Genomic DNA, 8,093 nt, shown 5'->3' with positions numbered 1-8,093 from the left:
GTATTATCCTGTATCTGTATTACTATGCTGCTGTAACACACTGAGTATCCGCACTGTGGGACTATTAAAGGATTATCTTATCTTATCTTTTATATATATATATATATATATATATATATATATATATATATATATATATATAAGTTACACCCATGATCTGGGGTGAACCTACCCCTTTCGCCGCCCGGGGCGAACGACAGAAAGCTGCCCCACCCGGGAGTAGGGGGTGGAGCAGAGGGGCCGGGGCAGAGTGAAGGGGGCGGGGCAAAGTGAGGGGTGGGGCTTAGCGGTGTTCGCAGGCAGAGAGCAGGCACGGAGAGGACCTGCTCTCTGTCTGAGTGTGTTGGGAGGCCGCTGGAGCAGCGCTGCGTCCACAGGGCCTCCCCAATCCACAGCTTGTCCTGGACTGGCTTAGGTAAGCAAACATGCCGCCCTCCCGGGGCCGTGACATAGCGCCGCCTGAAGGTCGCCTCATGGGAGGTGCGGCACTGCCCATGATATATACACACACAGGATAAATCGGTGCTATATACATTACACTACCTTGTGTTTTGGGGCCCCCTCGCCCCTTCCTGTTTGGCCCCGTCCCTGCGCGGCTCCGACCCCTCCTCTTGTTTCCGGATTTATGAAGAGACTTTTCTTTGTTTTAGGTTTTTAGTTTTACAATAATGAAGAAATCATCAAATTATTCCTAAATTCCCGAATCCATCAGAATGCGGAACGAGGCGGCGGCGGTGGCGTGATGTCAGTAGGCGGCCGCACAGCACCTATGTACAGACAGGGCCAAGGGACAGCAAAGCGGAAGCAGAATGGGTGAGAGTGGGCCGGCGGGTACTGACAGGGGGCGGTGCGCCCATCTCATCCCTTTAAGAGATCGTCTACACTTGGGCTTGCCCCCAGCCTTCAGTCCAATCCTTCTTCATCATTGACCTCGGGATCTGGTGCCCATACGAATGGCGGCCTATACTAAAGGGTCACCTCGCCCTCGTGACCGGACAAGCAGACAGTTGTACTACGTCCTACGTGGTGGTCGGCGGCGGCGGTCAGAGCATGCTGGGGGTTGTAGTGTTACACAAGCTGGGCGGGGGACGAGGCGCCTGGAATGGCCGTCAGTATTAAATAAATCAGTAAATATCAGGTATGAGGGGAGGAAGAGGTTAATGGAGTGGCCGGGTAAATACCCAGGGCAGGTCCAAATCTACCCTGGGGCGACCGGCTTGAGTTTAGGGTATCTTCTTTTGCCCTCCTTCGAGGTATTCTCCACCTCAGACTCCAGCTTAATCCAGTAAATCTCCGAGGATCAGCGGCGGCGGCCATACTGGATAATCCCGTAAATCCCCCAAACATCTGCCGAGAGAGAAACGAAAGATTTCTGTCACTTTAGTCATTTCCAGGCAGAACATTTCACCCCCTTCTGTGATGTCATCAGTCTGAGGAGGCGGAGCACCCAATATTACAGTAACGGGGGGCCCATGTACATAGTGACGACACTGCAGTCGCCACTAGGGGGCGCACTCATAATACCTCCTGCTGTCTGCTGTGTATACACCGATGTGGATTACACTGCCCCTAGTGTGCGGGCTGGGAATATACATGGAACCACCACTAGGGGCGCACTAATAATAATAATACCTCCTGCTGTCTGCTATATATACTATATACTATACTGTACCATATAGTGGACTACACTGCCCCTAGTGTGCGGGCTGGGAATATACATGGAGCCACCACTAGGGGCGCACTAATAATAATAATACCTCCTGCTGTCTGCTGTATATACTATACTGTACTATATAGTGGATTACACTGCCCCTAGTGTGCGGGCTAGGAATATACATGGAACCACCACTAGGGGGCGCACTAATAATAATAATACCTCCTGCTGTCTGCTATATATACTATATACTATATAGTGGATTACACTGCCCTAGTGTGCGGGCTGGGAATATACATGTATCAGCCCATCTAAGAGCTAATCCTGACCCAACCACTAGGGGCGCACTAATAATACCTCCTGCGGTGTATACACAGACATGGATGACACTGCCCCTAGTGTGCGGGCTAGGAATATACATGGAGCCACCACTAGGGGGCGCACTAATATCCTCCTGCTGTCTGCTATATATACTATATACTATATAGTGGATGACACTGCCCCTAGTGTGCGGGCTGGGAATATACATGGAACCACCACTAGGGGCGCACTAATAATAATAATACCTCCTGCTGTCTGCTGTATATACTATATACTATACTGTACTATATAGTGGATGACACTGCCCCTAGTGTGCGGGCTGGGAATATACATGGAACCACCACTAGGGGCGCACTAATAATAATAATACCTCCTGCTGTCTGCTATATATACTATACTGTACTATATAGTGGATGACACTGCCCCTAGTGTGCGGGCTGGGAATATACATGGAACCACCACTAGGGGCCACTAATAATAATAATACCTCCTGCTGTCTGCTATATATACTATATACCAGTGGTTCTCAACCTTTCTAATGCCGTGACCCCGCAATCCAGTTCCTCATGTTGCGGTGACCCCAGTCAGTTTGGAACATGCCGCCATAATGGCGTGCGTTCCAGCTGAATAGCGCTGCTGCAGACAGTAGCGCGGCTTCTCAGTGGCTAAAGCCATCAGAAATATGTATTTTCTCATAACTTTAGGCATACCTCCCAACTTTTGAAGATTAGAAAGAGGGACAAAATATGCGTGCGCTCAGCGCGCTGCGGTGAATTTAGCTCCGCCCTCTTTTATGTTAACTCCACCCATTCTCATTCATTTTTCATGTGCTCCCACACAGTATAATCCTCCTACAGTCACCCGTACATTATATGTCCCCCCTCCATCTCTCCCCCAGTTTCATATACACCCTTCCTTTGCCCCCAGTTTCATGTCCCCCCTCCATCTCTCCCCCAGTTTCATATACACCCTTCCTTTGCCCCCAGTTTCATGTCCCCCCTCCATCTCTGTCCCCAGTTTCATATAACCCCTTCATCTGCCCCCAGATTCATGTCCCCCCCTCCATCTCTGCCCCAGTTTCATATAACCCCTTCATCTGCCCCCAGTTTCATGTCCCCCCGCCATCTCTCCCCCAGTTTCATATAACCCCTTCATCTGCCCCCAGATTCATGTCCCCTCCATCTCTGCCCCCAGTTTCATGTCCCCCCATCTCTTCCTTCAGTGTCATGCCGTCCCCCCTTCATCTGCCCACAGTTTCATGTCCCTCCATCTCTGCCCCCAGTGTCATGCCGCCCCCCCTTCATCTGCCCAGTTTCATGTCCCTCCATCTCTGCCCCCAGTGTCATGCCGTCCCCCCTTCATCTGCCCACAGTTTCATGTCCCTCCATCTCTGCCCCCAGTGTCATGCCGTCCCCCCCTTCATCTGCCCACAGTTTCATGTCCCTCCATCTCTGCCCCCAGTGTCATGCCGTCCCCCCTTCATCTGCCCACAGTTTCATGTCCCTCCATCTCTGCCCCCAGTGTCATGCCGTCCCCCCCTTCATCTGCCCACAGTTTCATGTCCCTCCATCTCTGCCCCAGTGTCATGCCGCCCCCCCTTCATCTGCCCACAGTTTCATGTCCCTCCATCTCTGCCCCCAGTGTCATGCCGCCCCCCCCTTCATCTGCCCACAGTTTCATGTCCCTCCATCTCTGCCCCCAGTGTCATGCCGTCCCCCCCTTCATCTGCCCACAGTTTCATGTCCCTCCATCTCTGCCCCCAGTGTCATGCCGTCCCCCCTTCATCTGCCCACAGTTTCATGTCCCTCCATCTCTGCCCCCAGTGTCATGCCGTCCCCCCCTTCATCTGCCCACAGTTTCATGTCCTTCCATCTCTGGCTGTGTCAGCTCCTGCTTTAATCGCCTGTGTTTTCAACTCATCGGCATCCTCCGGGCGCCGATCAGTTGAAGCCGGGACATACCTCCCACTGACCGGGACGGTTGGGAGGTATGTGGCGACTCCTGTGTTTTGGTCGTTCGACCCCCGCTGGGGTCGCGACCAACAGGTTGAGAACCGCTGCTATATACTATACTGTGCTATATAGTGGATTACACTGCCCCTAGTGTGCGGGCTGGGAATATACATGTATCAGTCCATCTAAGAGCTAATCCTGACCCCACCACTAGGGGGCGCACTAATAATACCTCCTGGTGACTGCTGTGGGGGCGTACACTAGGGGGCGTAATACATGGCATCTGCGATAAAGTCTCTGTACTAAGCGCCCCCCTAGGGGCAGTTGTAGCTAATGGGGCAGATTCTCATTGTATTTACCCCTCAAATTTCAGAAGCCCATTTGCCCCTTTTCCTGGCCCCAGGTCACGCTCATACGTTGCATGTGGAGTCACTATGAAGTCGTACATTTGGAGTATCTCCCGGTTGGGCCATATTCTAACCTTTGGGGTGATATCTTTTTTGGATTAGTTCATGTGCCGTCCCCTCATGACCCTGAGGACAATCACGATGAAGATACGGACAGATCGGCACAGGGGCCACTATGGGACATAATACTGTGTGCAGGGGCCACTATGGGACATAATACTGTGTGCAGGGGCCACTATGGGGCATAATACTGTGTGCAGGGGTCACTATGGAACATAATACTGTGTGCAGGGGCCACTATGGGACATAATACTGTGTGCAGGGGTCACTATGGGGGATAATACTGTGTGCAGGGGCCACTATGGGGTATAATACTGTGTGCAGGGGCCACTATGGGGGATAATACTGTGTGCAGGGGCCACTATGGGGGATAATACTGTGTGCAGGGGCCACTATGGGGGATAATACTGTGTGCAGGGGCCACTATGGGACATAATACTGTGTGCAGGGACCACTATGGGACATAATACTGTGTGCAGGGGCCACTATGGGACATAATACTGTGTGCAGGGGCCACTATGGGACATAATACTGTGTGCAGGGGCCACTATGGGGGATAATACTGTGTGCAGGGGCCACTATGGGGCATAATACTGTGTGCAGGGGTCACTATGGGGGATAATACTGTGTGCAGGGGCCACTATGGGACATAATACTGTGTGCAGGGGCCACTATGGGACATAATACTGTGTGCAGGGGCCACTATGGGGGATAATACTGTGTGCAGGGGTCACTATGGGGGATAATACTGTGTGCAGGGGTCACTATGGGGCAGTATACTGTGTGCAGGGGCCACTATGGGACATAATACTGTGTGCAGGGGCCACTATGGGGGATAATACTGTGTGCAGGGGTCACTATGGGGGATAATACTGTGTGCAGGGGTCACTATGGGGCAGTATACTGTGTGCAGGGGCCACTATGGGGGATAATACTGTGTGCAGGGGCAACTATGGGGGATAATACTGTGTGCAGGGGCCACTATGGGACATAATACTGTGTGCAGGGGCCACTATGGGACATAATACTGTGTGCAGGGGCCACTATGGGGGATAATACTGTGTGCAGGGGCCACTATGGGGCATAATACTGTGTGCAGGGGCCACTATGGGACATAATACTGTGTGCAGGGGCCACTATGGGGCAGTATACTGTGTGCAGGGGCCACTATGGGGGATAATACTGTGTGCAGGGGCCACTATGGGACATAATACTGTGTGCAGGGGCCACTATGGGGGATAATACTGTGTGCAGGGACCACTATGGGACATAATACTGTGTGCAGGGGCCACTATGGGGGATAATACTGTGTGCAGGGGCCACTATGGGACATAATACTGTGTGCAGGGGCCACTATGGGACATAATACTGTGTGCAGGGGTCACTATGGGACATAATACTGTGTGCAGGGGTCACTATGGGACATAATACTGTGTGCAGGGGCCACTATGGGACATAATACTGTGTGCAGGGGCCACTATGGGACATAATACTGTGTGCAGGGGCCACTATGGGACATAATACTGTGTGCAGGGGCCACTATGGGGGATAATACTGTGTGCAGGGGTCACTATGGGGTATAATACTGTGTGCAGGGGTCACTATGGGACATAATACTGTGTGCAGGGGCCACTATGGGGGATAATACTGTGTGCAGGGGTCACTATGGGGTATAATACTGTGTGCAGGGGTCACTATGGGACATAATACTGTGTGCAGGGGTCACTATGGGACATAATACTGTGTGCAGGGGCCACTATGGGACATAATACTGTGTGCAGGGGTCACTATGGGACATAATACTGTGTGCAGGGACCACTATGGGGGATAATACTGTGTGCAGGGGTCACTATGGGACATAATACTGTGTGCAGGGGCCACTATGGGACATAATACTGTGTGCAGGGACCACTATGGGGTATAATACTGTGTGCAGGGGCCACTATGGGACATAATACTGTGTGCAGGGGCCACTATGGGACATAATACTGTGTGCAGGGGCCACTATGGAGGATAATACTGTGTGCAGGGGCCACTATGGGACATAATACTGTGTGCAGGGGTCACTATGGGACATAATACTGTGTGCAGGGGCCACTATGGGACATAATACTGTGTGCAGGGGCCACTATGGGACATAATACTGTGTGCAGGGGCCACTATGGAGGATAATACTGTGTGCAGGGGCCACTATGGGACATAATACTGTGTGCAGGGGCCACTATGGGACATAATACTGTGTGCAGGGGCCACTATGGGACATAATACTGTGTGCAGGGGCCACTATGGGGTATAATACTGTGTGCAGGGGCCACTATGGGACATAATACTGTGTGCAGGGACCACTATGGGGTATAATACTGTGTGCAGGGGCCACTATGGGACATAATACTGTGTGCAGGGGCCACTATGGGACATAATACTGTGTGCAGGGGCCACTATGGGGGATAATACTGTGTGCAGTGGCCACTATGGGACATAATACTGTGTGCAGGGGCCACTATGGGACATAATACTGTGTGCAGGGGCCACTATGGGGGATAATACTGTGTGCAGGGGCCACTATGGGACATAATACTGTGTGCAGGGACCACTATGGGGTATAATACTGTGTGCAGGGGCCACTATGGGACATAATACTGTGTGCAGGGGCCACTATGGGACATAATACTGTGTGCAGGGGCCACTATGGGACATAATACTGTGTGCAGGGACCACTATGGGACATAATACTGTGTGCAGGGGCCACTATGGGGGATAATACTGTGTGCAGGGGCCACTATGGGACATAATACTGTGTGCAGGGGCCACTATGGGACATAATACTGTGTGCAGGGGCCACTATGGGACATAATACTGTGTGCAGGGGCCACTATGGGACATAATACTGTGTGCAGGGACCACTATGGGGTATAATACTGTGTGCAGGGGCCACTATGGGACATAATACTGTGTGCAGGGGCCACTATGGGACATAATACTGTGTGCAGGGGCCACTATGGGACATAATACTGTGTGCAGGGGCCACTATGGGAGATAATACTGTGTGCAGGGGCCACTATGGGGGATAATACTGTGTGCAGGGGCCACTATGGGGGATAATACTGTGTGCAGGGGCCACTATGGGACATAATACTGTGTGCAGGGGCCACTATGGAGGATAATACTGTGTGCAGGGGCCACTATGGGACATAATACTGTGTGCAGGGGCCACTATGGGAGATAATACTGTGTGCAGTGGACACTATTGGGTATAATACTGTGTGCAGGGGCCACTATGGGGTATAATACTGTGTGCAGGGGCCACTATGGGGGATAATACTGTGTGCAGGGGCCACTATGGGACATAATGCTGTGTGTAGGGGCCACTATAGGACATAATACTGTGTGCAGGGGCCACTATGGGACATAATACTGTGTGCAGGGGCCACTATGGGACATAATACTGTGTGCAGGGGCCACTATGGGACATAATACTGTGTGCAGGGGCCACTATGGGACATAATACTGTGTGCAGGGGCCACTATGGGACATAATACTGTGTGCAGGGGCCACTATGGGACATAATACTGTGTGCAGGGGCCACTATGGGACATAATACTGTGTGCAGGGGCCACTATGGGACATAATACTGTGTGCAGGGGCCACTATGGGACATAATACTGTGTGCAGGGGCCACTATGGGACATAATACTGTGT

General features: G+C 51.8%; 1 protein-coding gene across 1 annotated transcript in view; it reads right to left on the bottom strand.

Annotated features, from left to right (window-relative positions):
• Nucleotides 1-727: 727 nt before the first annotated feature.
• The window catches only part of LOC142187304 (cell adhesion molecule CEACAM16-like), a 48,096-nt gene continuing 40,730 nt past the window's right edge, over nucleotides 728-8,093 (bottom strand). Inside the window, exon 5 of the mRNA XM_075261527.1 lies at nucleotides 728-1,347. The gene's annotated coding sequence lies outside the window, so the exon portion shown is untranslated. The remainder of the gene's footprint in view (nucleotides 1,348-8,093) is intronic.

Source organism: Leptodactylus fuscus, unplaced genomic scaffold (assembly GCF_031893055.1).
Source record: "Leptodactylus fuscus isolate aLepFus1 unplaced genomic scaffold, aLepFus1.hap2 HAP2_SCAFFOLD_182, whole genome shotgun sequence".
Lineage (NCBI taxonomy): Eukaryota > Metazoa > Chordata > Amphibia > Anura > Leptodactylidae > Leptodactylus > Leptodactylus fuscus.
Note: the sequence above shows the minus strand (reverse complement) of the source record. Positions and strands in the feature narration are given on the sequence as shown.